Genomic DNA, 15,367 nt, shown 5'->3' on the forward strand with positions numbered 1-15,367 from the left:
ACCACATGGAGGGAAAAAATCCAACAGCATTGATCATCTAGCATCATCCATTTACCTCTGAAGTCAAAAGTGCCCTATCTTCCATCCAATTCAACACCAACTCTAGAATCAGCAAAATCCACAGACTTAACTAAGCAATGCCACATTTGGCTCATGAACATGGATATAGGATAGAGAAAAACTGACAAGGGAGAGGCAAAAGAGATATCATTACTTCATCAAGTCATGAATGGGAGAGGCCAGTAGGATTTTTTTAAAAGAGTATGAAGGAAGGTTTGGGAATCAAGGAACGAAGTGCTTCATAAGTGTTGTCAGGTTCTGCAGCCTGTTCATAGGATTTAGCCAGGAGCAAGTCTTCCAGCTCTTGGAAAGTGTAAATGCAGGCTATAGTGTTTACTCTGGTTCCCCATGCCAAATCACCAAGTATCATTTCTGTCCAAGGGCAGTCTGTGCTGGCGCAGGAAAGGAAAGGAAGGAGGGGTGAAGAGGAGAGGTTGGCTAGTGTTAAAGGGAGAGCTTTTCCACAGGGTTCTATGGTTGCTATAGTAACAGCTTCTTTTGTTTGTACATATTCAGAACAGCTGCTTCTTTTTGGTTGCTGGTGGCAGGGATATTATGGAGGTAACAGAGGCAAAGAAGCACCACTCTGACATGGAAAATAGTTTCCATTGTCAGATGATTCTTGTTTTACTGGGTTTAACTTTATAGTAGGGTTAAATGTGGCATTTGAAGGTTGGTGAGTGACAACATCTTTTAAAACATGGTGAATTCCAACAAGAAAAGACCAAGGTATTCTGCGATCTACAAAGTATCTTGTGCTAGCTTGAACAACAGACCTCCACTCTCTTGTGGCCTTAAAACTGGAAACGCTCCAGTTTATTTCTACCTGATATGCACACAAATTGTATTGCAAGCTCCCTAGAAGGTATTTTTCTCAACAGGAAGAAAAAATACCTCTTCAAAATGCCCACTAATCCCTGTATACCTTTCCAAATACTAATTAATTCGTCTAATTAGAGCTTTTTTTGGCTGCAACCATTTACAAAGTTGAATTGCTGCATACAAACACATTTAATGAATATTCATAAACTAATAATATTCACTGAATTTACAGTCCTCTTGCCCACATACTGCTATTGCAACCAGCTTATAACAGCCTTCTATAGACTATATTAAGGAAAGGCCATCTCCAAGGAAAAGGTAGAGAAAAATATAGTTTTATTTTAAGGAACAGACCACCTACCAATGAATTGTATATACTATAGCTTATATATATATACACATATTCTATATAGAGTTTATATATATTATGCATACTATATATATGTTGGGTTATAAAATACATGCATATGTGCACATATATGCATATGTATATATATATAAATAACGTGGAATAAAATAGAAACTCAAGGGGTTAAAAGCTTTGAAGCAAAACATTAAAAATGGCATCTGCAGGTTGAACAGTCAAATTTTGTAAACACACAAACTTAGGATGCAAATAAGCAAATCAGAAGGCACAGCTGTCCTTATAAACAAATTAATCTTGAACATGGGTTATAATCATGTTTTTAACCCTTTGGGATTTTTAGAAAAGTACAATATAAAAGCAAAGCGATGCTCTTGATTTAAAATTTAAATTAATTCACCATTTGTCCAACTAGGAGCTTTTAAACTTTAAATTTTTAGTAACATTAATGAAACAATTGGCTGGTTTAATTTGGCAGCTGCAGCTATTCACAGGTGCTATATCTTAAGACTGAGTACATGGGAATCTGATTACATATTTGCCTGATAATTCTCACATAAATCCACTCATCCCTTTACTTTATAAAATCTGAATGAACTTATTTTGATGATTCAAAATTTGAAGGAATTTAGATAACAGTAGAGATGTTTAAATTATTTCATTAAAATATAGAGTTCCTGAATATTACTCTTGGATATAATATATATACATATTTATTTTGCTTCTTTAAATAATATTTCAAATCCAAAGGTTTTATATTTATACTTACTTCAGTTAACTATAAACTATTAAAGATGAGATTTACAGTCTAAAGCCAAGCACAAGTGTTCCAATATCTCTGCTTTCAGATTGTATGCTTTGGGGCAAATGTCTAACCTCTTTGAGCATCTGTTTCACAAACTGTAAAACAACGATACCAACATCTTTGAGATACGGCTTTGAGAAATCAATTAAGATGACAGAAATTCATGCTGAAACTGTGACTATTATATGATTTGGATAGAATAATACACATTATGAGAAAGTAATGTTTTGTTTTTCATCTCATGAATCTTTATGTATTTTCACCTCTTCTCTTCCTCTTATGTTCTTGTATATTATCAATATGTTGAAGACATCTATATTTCTAAATATACTCTTGAATTTTCTTCCAGGCTCCAGACTTGAATTTCCCAAATATTTGCAACTAACATCCTACTAGTTATCTCAATTGCACTGGACTCAGATCTGAACAATTCATCACATCTTCCTAAAAAATTTCTCCTCACTGTCATACTTCTGGTAAAGAGGCATTACCTTTCTTACAGTTTCTAAGGTCTGGTCCAAAAATCTTAGACTTGCGTTTTCTTCCTATCCAAGTGATGGTTATGTTTTATACCTCTACAACTTGGTACAATCTCATGGATTTGAGCTCTCATTTTCATTCTCATTTACCTCTGGTTGAGATAATCATGAATTCTTGCTTAGACTATTGTAGTGTATACAGATCTCCAATTTCCCCAGCATTCTGCAGACCATTTCCTTTTTCTGAAGCACGTTACTGGCTCCTTGAAATATTTTATGGTTTCCGGCTTCTAATTGCAAAACTAAAACTTCTTAGCTTGACTCTCAGGGCACTTCATGATCAAAATCCACTCTACATGTTATTGTTATTTTCATTGCTCTTATGAAATGAAATTTCTCATGATTCTATAATATTATTCATGTATTTGCAACTTGGCTTTTGTGAGTCTATACTTACTCTGTTTCCCTCGTTTGTGTAGGTTTCCTCTATCCCAACTTCTAGAGGTCAAATATCACTTTAGCCATGAAACTTTCCTCAGTTTCCTCCCTCCATGTTAAGGTAGACCTGGTTGCCCCTTTCTCTGAAGTTGACATTTGCATTTGCATCATTCTTATTTTTATACATTTTTATTGCCTCTACTAGATTTTTTGATATGTTATTTATTTAATTTAGAATTACTATAACAGCTATTATAATAAACTTTAATATGAAAAGTATTCCAAATGAATAAAATTTCTACAAATTTAAACAATTTACATGTGACTGCCTATAACTTTTTGATCTATTAATAGTCTCAGAGTGAAAGATGGATTTTTTTCCTAGCCTTTTATCTGACCTCATATTTTTATATCTTTAGACTATCTCCGTTTGAAATTTTTATAAATAGCTTTAAATTATTGTTAGAATACTATGTAGTTCACAAATAAAATTATTGCTAGAGTACACCTAATGGATAGTATTTGCTCTTAAAAAGAAACGTGCGTGAAAGAACACAATCCCTTTTTCTTTCTCAAGGCAACTTATGCATGACAGTGAGGTATTTATTTGATGGCGATTGAAGTCACCAGCTTAACAGGTAAGCCTACAGGTTGAGGCAGAAAAGTATAAAGATAAGAAGAACCTGGATCCATCATGCCATATTTGATCTGTTGAATTACCACTGCTGAATCTGTTCTACCTCCAAACATTTTGCTATATAAGATGATGAATCTCATGTTGTATAACCCTCTTGTAGTTAGATTTTCTGTTATCCTAGACCAAAAACATCATAAAGAATGGCACAGACATTTAGAGAAATGAGTTGAGGACAGACCATGAGATCCCAGGGAGAGAGAAAGAGATAAAGAGAGTAATGTAGACTTTTTAATTTTTCATGAGGTAAGCTATACTTTTTCATTTTTGATTAGTCATTAAGGAATTTTCCTGTACAGTCTAAAATATATCCCTATTTATTTGTATTAGTAAACAGTTTTCAGGTTCTTGTATCCAAATGATCTCTAAAAAAGACAACATATATTATCACATTCAATCCCCATGACAATAACTCTGTAAGTTAAACATTTCTTTTCGCTCCAATTAATTCAGTATTGTACATTTTCTCCTGGTGGAGTATTTATTGAATCTCTTCCTTTTTCTCCCTTTTTCCATTGGCCACAAGTGTTAAAGTCAAGTGACCACCAGATCAGCCAGCTCAGATATATTTGGAAACACATCAATCTATTTTAAACTTAAGATACTGAAAGCCCCATTTGAACACACAGAATCAATAGTGGAAGCCAATTAGGAATACAGTTAAAGTATATATAACTTTAGCTTTTACATCTCTAGCATTTTGCTCCCTCTTTCTTTCTCCCACTTCAACAAATTCAATGCATTAAATATTTATTTAATGTGTACCAAAGTGAATATGATATCATCCCTGTGTTTGAGAATCTTATACAGCAGAGGAAACAGACATATACAACTCAGAGAAGAAAAACAAAAAGGACTAGTTTCCACTTTTTCCATAAAAAGGAAAAATCCTACACATGGCTAACCTAATCTCTCTCCTTGAAGTTTTGCACCCATCTTTTCCCAAGTACCCAATTGTTGCAAAGTTTCACCTCAAATGATAAGTTCACCTCAGTCATGACAGTGATCTTTAAACACATTTGTAGAACTGTAGTTGTTTAATTTTTATACCATGTCAGAATTCTTCCTAGAGCAAAACATGGCTGTATTTCCTTAAACAAGATAATTTCTAACTGTCAAATGATAGACATAATCTGTCCTCCAATATCAAAGGAATAGAGGCCGGGCATAGTAGTTCGTGCCTGTAATCCCATACTTTGAGAGGCCGAGTCAGGCTGATAACTTGAGGCCAGTAGTTCGAGACCAGCCTGGCCAATATGGTGAAACCCTGTCTCTACTAAAAATACAAAAATTAGCTGGGCATGGTGGCATGCACCTGCAGTCCTAACTACTTGGGAGGCTGAGGCATGAGAATCGCTCAAACCCAGGAGGTGGAGGTTGCGGTGAGCCGAGATCATGCCACTGCACTCCAGCCTCCTTGGCAACAGAGTGAGACTGTCTAAAAAAACAAAACACAGAAAACTTATGTCTTGCCAACTTGAACTAAATGTGTCAGCAAATGACAAGGAAAGAAGAGCAAATAAAAATAGTGTTAACTTATGACTCAGAAAATGAAACAAAAAGCACATCAAGAAACAAAAACAAAAACCTACAAAAGCAAAAACAAAAGAAAAAAAGTGTAAAACTGAACATTTTTAAAACCTATGAAATAACCCATCATTTTGTAGCTGGCATCAAACTTTAGCTTATCATAAGCAGTGTTATCAAAAAACAGTATTTAGGATAAACCTTTTCTGAGGAAGATCAGTATTTCATAAATGTTTACAACCTTATTATTATCCATTGTTTAAAATAAAAATAAAATGATATGATAAACGGGATTGTCCTTCTCTTAAAATTACAAACACAAAAAATATTTTTATCACTGCTTTCACCAATGTGACAATTTATTTTCAACACTCAAACTTTGTATTTTATGATTTTTTTCTGGTAATAAAATCTTTGTTAAAGAAAATAGTTTGAGGTGCTATTTTAATTGAACTTCACAGCTCCAGTGTCATGGATTAGTGATTTCTTTTTTGGGAGAGTAAGTTCAAGGGATATACCATAAAATACAAATCTAAGAAAATTCATATAAAGCCTTTCAGGTCAGGAAAAGAAACTTTCTACACTTATGTTAATGTCCTTATTATAAATTATTATTTAAAATATATTGTTACGTTTATTTTCACTTAAAGCTTATTTTAAACTTGAGTCATTTAAACTTGCATTATTTAAACTTTTTATTTTCCTTACCTCACTGATTTTATTACTTGCTTTTATAATGATTAGCAAAACATGGGTCAGAAGTGGAGAGATCTTATATCCTCAACAGGGAAGGGAGAGAAAGAAGGAATTGGATAGAAACATTCATTTCTGTGTTGCTTATGCAAAGAATTTCATTCTGGGAGCGGGATTATCAGAATGGTGGTATTTGATTGTATTTTACAACTCTTATCCTGTGTGGAGGGTGGATAACTGCAGGTTTCTTCTAACTTAGAGCAATAAGATTTTGCGCCAAATATACCAAGAGCAAACCTGTTCCCAAGATGAACTGGCATGTGGATGCTCTGGGCTTGTGTGCGGTAAGAAGTCATCAGTAAATAAATTTCTTTAAGTATAAATTCAGCGGAAGAATATTGCCCTCAAAACAAACTTTTTATCACAGAAAATTCTGAATATCAAAATTTATAAAAAAGAAAACTTGTGTGTAATTCTACCACACTGAAATAATGATTATAAATATTTTGGTGTCTTTCTTTTGAGTCTCCTTTGCTTATGAATGTGTATGCATCCACATTTCTTTCCTGGAATAATTTTATAAGCATCACTTCAAGGGCAATTAATAATGATATTAATTTTTTACTGACACTTTAATAGTAGCACAATATTTTATATGTACAATCTGTAATTTAATATTCTCTCATTGATCATTTAAGTTACAAGGCATTAATTTGTATAAATAAAACAGTGAAGAGCAGCATTGTATATAAATTTATGTGACCCTTGAAATAATTTTTTTGAATATAATTTTTGAAAGAGGAGTGAATGAACATTTGAAAGCTCTTAATACATATAACCATATTGTTTGCTAGAAATATACTACTCTCCTACTGTATGCCTTCTCTATATCAGCGAATATTATCTTTTCAAAAAAATGAACTAGTTTAGTAAAAAAAAAATTATCTGATTGTGTTAGTCTGTGTTTCTTTAACAGTGAGTCTAGTTTTAATTTGGACTATATTGTACTTTTCATTTCATTTCATTATCTTTGTATTATACATAATGTATTTGAATTTTAGAAATTACACTGCCATTGTGACTTGTTCTTTGTTGCACAAAAGACTTTCCTCTTATTGTCTACCATGCTTCCCTTTCTACTCACATGTTACCCTTTGAGGCGGCATTGATGAGTTGTGGTTTGGGGCTACGGAACAGAAATTGAGTGTAAATTATGCTTTTAAAAGAGTAGCCATCACATTTAAAAGTCAAATGGATACGGATAAAATGAATAATCAAAGTAAAAAAACTGATTATCAAAGGAAAGAATGTAGAGATATATAACCAGAGAATGCAAAGAAAAGGGAAAAAACTAATAGATTTTTAGGACCAAGATGATTATATTCTTTAGGCATTCATTTGCATTGTGTACCAGAAAACTCTTTGACCTCTTTGATGTCCATTAAGTTGCTGCTATACAATTTCATTCTCTGATTTTTAATAAGAGAATGCTAAAATATGCATAGTGTCGTAAGTGAATATAGACTTGCTTTATACTGTCTAGAATAAAGTGCATGTTGAGAGTGGATTCAGCATACAGGTCAACAGTGTGGATGCCAGTGTTAAAGTGCCTAGGCACATGCCTTGGCTCTGCTCTTTACTAGCTATGTAACCTTGGGCAAGTTATTTAAGCAATCTATGCCTGATTTTCTCATAGGAATATTGTGAGGATTACAGAGTGAATACATGGACTGTGCATCAAACAACATCTGGCTCATAAGCACTCCACACATACTGGCTGTCAATTATTAGTAAAGCTAGTAAAGTATGAAAAATTACACATTTACAAAAATAAGCTATGAATATACTGTACTCTTATTTATTTAGCAGGTATTTATCAAGCACATACTACATTCCACATCCATTGTGTGGTGCTAGGAATATAAATGATCCCTTCCTAGTGAACCTGCTCTACCTACATGTAGCCTCTGGAGGGGAGGCTTCATGTAAGTATTACATGTACACAACCCCATGTGCTCATCTTCAAGTCCAGGGAGGCCAATCATTGGCCAATACAAACGATCTGGGCCAAATCAGTTTCTCTCTGATAAGTGTAGTCAAAATAGTGCAAGACTGAATTGGTTATCTTTTGGGTGTTCAGCTGAAAAAGCATATTGATTTGAAGACTGTATTTTGGGCCAAATATAAGTCAAAAAATGGTGGTGGAGACAGAGAAAAAGAGAGGAGAAAGATGCATTGGAGAAAGGAAGGGAAGGGAGAGGACAAGAGAAAGAAAGAGAAGGAGAGAAATGAGAAAGAGGAGCTATTAAGGAGATGCATTGGGAGAGGAAAGAGCTTCAGACCATGTAGTCTCTAAAAGAGACAGTAGCTGAGTCTAGGGCTTTATGATTCCTAATTTCCCTTCCAGGGGACCTGACTGTACTGCATTCCATAATCTTAAAAGGCAATGGGATTTACTCTCATATCTTTATAATATCTGCTCTCCTCCCACTCATTTTTACCTGAGATATTAGGAATATTTCTGCTTCTCATTCCCCATGGAGCTTTACCTGGAGTAATGTAGAGAAGATGAACATGAAGTAACTTTCTGGCTTGGGTAGAGATTGGTCATGAGAACAGTTTTCTTAGAGTATAAGAAGTTTCATATATAAGCCCTCTAACAACTTTTAGTTCTTCTTCACTCTTTCCCTGTTCTCAATTCTCTGTTACTAGAGTTGGTACTTGGAGTTCAGTGCCCACTCACCATCTTTGACTAGTACATAAAGGCTGTGATTTAACATCAATAGAAACTCTGAGAGAAGTGTTCCAAAATTCCTAAAGGGTTTCCTGGAATCCCTAGGATTATTCTGCTGTTTAACAAGTACCACCAGTATAGTACAGACATCCCTTGGTATCCATGGAAGATTGGTTCCAAGAACCCCCACAGATAACCAAAATCCAAGCATGCTCAAGTTCTTTGTTAAATGACAAAATATTTACACATAACCTATGCATATCCTGCTGTTTACTTCACATCATCTCTACATTACTTATAATACTGAATACAATGTAAATGCCTTATCAATAGTTGTTGTATGGTATTGCTTAGGGAATGATGACAAGAGCAAGAAGTCTGTACATGTTTAGTACAGACACAATCATTCTTTTTATTGTCAATATTTTTGATCTGCAGTTGGTTGAATCCATGGATGCAGAACCCACTGATACAGAGTGTTGACTGTACTCTCTACTTATGGTAGTAAATATGTAAGAGTAAATATTGAAGTTGAGGAGACTAATATATGTTAAGCATCTCCTATATAAGCCAAGCACTATGCTAAGTGCTTTACATATACTCACTGTATTACAGTATCTCATTTTATACTCCTAACAACCTTGTGAGGTTTTCATCATCCTCATTATACAAAGAAGAAAACAGAAAGACTCAGCAAAGTGAAGCACTTACCAACAGCCTTATGGCAAGTAACAGGACCAAGATTTCAATCAAGGTTAAAATACGTGACTCTGACTACACCATAAGAAAGAGAATACTATATACTTTATTTGGTCCCTTGTGTGAAACAAGGTAAACTATTGATATAAATTGAACTAACAGTAATTGCATTATCACATTGAATATAATAAGTTGAAGCAGATTATATATAATTTATAAGACTGGTTATTATCATTTGTTTTTTTAAAAAGGCTAACTTTGTCCAATATGGTGACCCTTTTTGGCATGTGTGCGGTAAATGAATGATTCTCCAAATAATAGCAATTCAATAAACTTTAAGTTCCTATCTTGAATACAAAGATGGGAAAAACAGAGATCCTTCTTTCTAACAGAATGAGGCTTTGTAGAAAAAATTGTCTAAAGAGACGTAAATCAAAGGAAAATGGGAATTTCTCTTTATTGGAAGTCAATTTATTTTCTAGAACTAATCTCAGTGCTCTATATGTACAATTTTTCATTTAGTCTTTGTTACAACGAAATTGATATTATGTTATTTATCTGATAAAGAAATTGATATGAAGTCTCTTAAGGTCAAGGATTTTTACCTGTTTTATTCATTTCTGTTTGTCCACCATCTTAAACTGTAGTAGGCAGATGGGAGATTCTCCATAAATACATTTTGAATAAATGGAGAATTAGAGAAACTCATTAAACTGTCAAGTAATGCAATCTATAAACAGCGTCTTGGGTTACCAGACAAGTCTAAATCCAAATCCTTTATTTTCTTATTACTCTACACTATGAGGGGCAGAACTATGTATATTTTTCTTGATCTTATTATCAGTGCCTGCACAGAACCTGGGACACGATAGATAAGCATTGAATGTTCTTGAATAAATAATCTCACAAGGTTCTTCACTATATGCAATACATACCAAAAGGTATATTTTATCATGTGATTTTAATAGTTTTTACAATTATTATATCACACAAAAAGAGTTGATAGAGAATAAATGGGTGTGATTCACATTTACCTCATTATGAAACTGATATTTTAGATATTTTCATTTTAAACTAATGTACATGCTATCAGACATCACTGCCTAGCATGATATTCTGAAATAGAACTGACCTGTGTCTACTTACAGTAAATTTATTCATTGAGTTATATGCATTTACTACTTGGCCAATTATTGACCCATTGAGTCTATACCCTTTAGTGGAGAGGAACCAATTCTTTTTTTTTTTTTTTGTCTTTCTGAGGGGTTCATCTGCCTAGGTCATTCAAACACAATTTTAGTGAAATCCAAAAAAAACTTTATTGTAATTTTAATTACTTATATCAACTGTTATAATATTCAGTTTAATTTGTTTTGTTTTGTTGGCAAAAATTATGGCAAAAAATATTTTTTCCAAAAGTTGTAGGAGAGCTTTCACCTTAAGAAAAACAACAGCATTTAAGCCAGTCTTAATTTTTTTTTTGTTTTTTTTTTTTTGAGACAGAGTCTCGCTCTGTTGCCCAGGCTGGAGTGCAGTGCGTAATCTCGGCTCACTGCAACCTCCACCTCCCTGGTTCAAGTGATTCTCTCACCTCAGCCTCCCGAGTAGCTGGGACTAAAGGCGTGTGCCACCACGCCCAGCTAATTTTTGTATTTTTAGTAGAGACGGGGTTTCATCATGTTGGCCAGCATGGTCTCGATCTCTTGACCTCATGATCCACCTGCCTCAGTCTCCCCAAGTGCTGGAATTACAGGCGTGAGCCACCACGTCCGGCCCTTAAAAATTTATATACATTTTGTATACACGTGCACACAATATTATACTTTTTTCCTAACCTGTAAGAGCTAAGTTGTTATATGTACTTCTTGTTATAACTTCTGAATAGTTGCTCACACACTTCTTTCCACTTTTTAATCCAAAAGCCATTTCATTTTTACCCTCCCTTTGGTACCCCACTTATAATAGCATCCAAACTGTCTTGGGTTGATAACGCCACCTGGTGGTAGTACACTGTCTGAGCCAACCATGCTCCCTCATGGTCTCTTCCTTCTCAGAATAATTTTGCTCAACTCCGTGTCATTGTACATAACCACTGGACACAGTAATTACCTCGCTTTAATTAATCTCTCTCTTGCATGTGTTCAGACATCCGTTTAAATCCTCTTACTTTTTCCCCTCTCAATTGCCTCCACTTCCTCAAGGTACATGTGTGTTTTCTCCTTTACTCTGTTGCAATTGAGTTTTAACAAAAACTTTCTAATGCATGATCAATTGGTATAGCAAGAATGCTAGTGGTGCAAATGGATTCAACGAGGTGGAAAATACAAATTTAAATCATTTGCTTATGAATTATGAATTTGATAAAGAAGAACAAAATTCTTCTTGTCTCTCTTCCTTGTTGCCAGAAAAGTAATTCCCTTCCTTAAAGGTAACAATAGTCAGTAGTAATCCACAGACACATGCATAAAGATGTTATTTTCCTCCACAAAAAAACTGTAGCCTATTACTCAAAGCTTTCTGCATCTCCTTACATTTCCATGATGATATGTCTTAGTGATGTTTTCAGGTAAGTAAACAAAAGTATATCTCATTCTTTTTTAAGGGCTGCATTGTATTTTACTGCATGATTGTGTCATTTATGCAACACATTCTCTACTGAAGCATTTGTAGGGATTTTTTCCTAACCATTTACTACCACTACAAAAAATGATGCACTGAATAACAGTGTGCCAGTCAGTGCTAGGGTAGTTGTACAATCAATATCTAGAAACAGAATCCTTGAGTTCTAAGGGTAGGGGCAGAAAATATTATTAAAGATAACAACCCAGTGCCCTAAGTTTTGTGACAATGTCCAAACACAACTTCTAGACTCTGCAAAATTGTTTTTATTTACCCTCTTATATTTTCCTAATTGAATTAATTTTTTCTCAAGCATGGAGACACACAGCCCCCATGTCTAACCTTATGTAAAGTTAGTTAGGTGTAAAATGTGTTAGAGTTCCAAACAATTGACTCAACAACTTTTAGGATAGAATGTACTTATGAGATTTCTTGTAGTAGACATTTTTTTGACTGGTTTCTAAACAAAAATTACTCAATTCAAAAAGTGTACTGTTTAGAATATGATTTGATCCCTTTTAAGGTTGGAACAGCTGTCACATAAAAAGACTGTAATAAACTGGTAAAATGATATAACGTTAAATCGCCATCATTTTGTTTAAGAGATAATTCACTAGAGATTATATCCTATTGTATATATCCAAATATGGCCATTTACATATCCAATCTATATTTTATAGACTCAGAATTTTATAGCTGAAATGGAGATTAAAGATACTCTAGTTTAATTTTTAATTATATTTCTGAGGAAACTGAGAACCAGAGGTTTGAAGTATTATATACCAGGTGTATATTCACACATATCAATAATGATATTGATAATAACATGAATTTAGTGTGCATTTTGTCTTCAGCATTGTGCTAAATGTTTCGTATGTATTTGCTCATCTCATCCTCATAAAAGCCTCATTTGATAGCATCTATTATTATTAATTTTTTTTTTTTAGTTTAACAGATGAAACTAAGAGAAATAAAAAGAATTCACAATGTCAGGCTGCAGTAAGCAATAAGGCCAGAGACTGAATTCTCCAGGTTGTTTATTAACATTCATTTACATGTTTATTAAATCCCTATGTTTATTAAGCAAATCCCTATGTTTATTGGCTTTCAACTTTATTTATGCATATTCTGATAATCTAAGAGAATGAAAACAAATATACCTAGTGGAAGAGAATGAGGAAGGTAAAAATTAGATTGAAAGTGGAAAAAAAAATGAAAGTAGTAACGGGAGAGAGCAGTGATGTGGTAAGTAAGTAAAGGTGTTTTTGGATTTCATTACATATATTATACTTTTTTGAGCATGGGGTCCTTAAAGATTAGTGTCTACATATTGACATGTAAGAAATCAGCAAATACATCTAGATACTTGGTTTTAGACTGTCTTTCCCTCAAGTCACTAAGCTCAATCCTTAATGTTTCAGGGGGTCAGTTAGAAAATCACTAATTCAAGCCTTCAAGCAGAGAACACATTGCTTAAAATGTCTGAGAAAATTTGCTTTAGTGACTGACTATTTCAATACCCTGCACAAAAGAAATTATGAAGCTGGATAAATTCAATGAATATTTCTTCACATTGCAGGTCTCCTCACTGGTAAGATGAAAATCAGAATGAAAAACTGACTGAAATTTAGGTTTTTCCGGTGTTAGTAATTTTGAAATATGGCATTTAAAATTAGACCTTGCATTCATGACACAAAACCCATGCATAATTCTTATAAATAGATCAAATGATTTTGTAACTCCATTTTATTAAATACATTCAACACATACTTGTAACATTGCTACTGGCTTTTGTCCACACTCATATGCCATACATGGCTGTAAACAAAACAGATGAAATTCTCTCTGCTTACTGAACTTACATTCTAGTATGCGAGAAAAGATAGCACACAAAATACATATGTAATATATTGTAGGTAGATAATGAAAAGGACAATGGAAAAAAATAAAACAGGAAGGGTGAAGAGGAAGTAAGGGGCACAGTTTTAAATAAAATTGTCATGAAAGGCTTTTCTGAGAAGTCGACATTTGAAGAAAGACCAGAAAGAGGTGATGGAATGAGTCATGTGGCTATTTTGGAGAAAGGCATTCCAGGAACAGCAAGTGCACAGGCACTACAGCAGAGCATGTCTGACATTTTCAAGGAACAATGAGAAGGCCAGTGTGGCTGGAGCTGAGGGAAAGAGAGAGAAAAGTTTGGGAGACAAGACCAGAGACCAAATAAAGAGTTCAACCTTCAAACTTTGCGGGTCATTGTAAGAACTTTGGCTTTAATAATAAGGATAGAAACAGAGCCACCAGAGAGATTTAATGAAGAAGAGAAAACATCTGAGTAACAAGAAAAACAATGATTCTGAGCATGTTTCTGTTGCACTATTCTGACAATAAAGTTAAATAGCTTCAAAGGGATGCTGAAGCATCCTCACCAAGGCCAGCCATGGAACAGGCATCAATAGCCTGTAGGATGGAGCACTATATATCTGGTTAAGCTGGAAATCATGTTTCTCCAAATCTTCTCCCCTTCAAATTATTATAAGTTGACAATAAGAGCAGCATATGTGAGATTTGGGAGATGAAAGTGGAGTAGTTGAGTAGCAATTAGTCTCTGAGGGTCATCACAGTCGGATGCTGTGATGGACAGATGCAGAGACACCTGGTGGGTCCTAGCCTGTCCTAACTCTTCTCCACTATGCATCCAGCATTTTTCTGTTATCCAACAGTGGCTAGGCCCACCACAAAGTCCTTCACTGTGGAGCCACAAAGGTAATAACATATCAGAAGCAACAGTTTCCTACAGACGTCTCTACAAGCTTTCCTTGGCAGACCCACCTGGTAGCTGGATCTGCTTGGTTTCTTAGATTGCTTTTCTGACAATCCAACTATAATAATAGTTGGGCTTCATTTTCATGTCTCCTTCCACAGTTGCGTAAGATATAATTGTGATAATAAATTCCTTATCCCATGACACTCATTAGTGACTCTCCCTGCTTGGACCTGCCTGACATAGTGCATTTGCAGAAAAACATCCATTTGCTTCAACATTTGATAAACTTGGAAAATATTGGCAAGCTTGGAAAATTGGAAAACAAACTTACATCCTTTGTAGGACATGTTTGGCTCAGGCCAACAATGTTTTGAGATGTTTTCAGGAAGACTTTTCTGTAGCAGACGGAATGTGGTTTTATAGCTTGATCCAAGGTTTAAGAATAACATTTAATCCCAACTTCTGCTTCCGAATGCTGTCAATTTGGAAAATGAGAGCAGATGTTGACAAAGATATATTTGCTAGTCTGATGCCTCAGCAAACACTCTCTGAAGGAAAGACAATGTGAGACTAGACTGATTAAATATTCTCTCTTAAATTTATTTTGCCAATCCTTTTAGCAGTATCCTCTAGAGACAACATCTCTAAGATGATGAATACAAAAAGATG

General features: G+C 34.3%; 1 protein-coding gene and 1 long non-coding RNA gene across 8 annotated transcripts in view; one reads left to right on the forward strand and one right to left on the reverse strand.

Annotated features, from left to right (window-relative positions):
* The window catches only part of KCNH7 (potassium voltage-gated channel subfamily H member 7), a 482,617-nt gene that overhangs the window by 411,688 nt on the left and 55,562 nt on the right, over positions 1–15,367 (reverse strand). The gene's annotated exons all lie outside the window — the stretch shown is intronic.
* Positions 3,543–15,367, forward strand: part of LOC129058011 (uncharacterized) — a 51,033-nt gene continuing 39,208 nt past the window's right edge. Inside the window, exons 1-2 of the long non-coding RNA XR_008522820.1 lie at positions 3,543–3,606; positions 6,142–6,226. This is a non-coding gene — a long non-coding RNA (uncharacterized LOC129058011). The remainder of the gene's footprint in view (positions 3,607–6,141; positions 6,227–15,367) is intronic.

This window comes from Pongo abelii, chromosome 11 (assembly GCF_028885655.2).
Source record: "Pongo abelii isolate AG06213 chromosome 11, NHGRI_mPonAbe1-v2.0_pri, whole genome shotgun sequence".
NCBI classification, from domain to species: Eukaryota; Metazoa; Chordata; class Mammalia; order Primates; family Hominidae; genus Pongo; species Pongo abelii.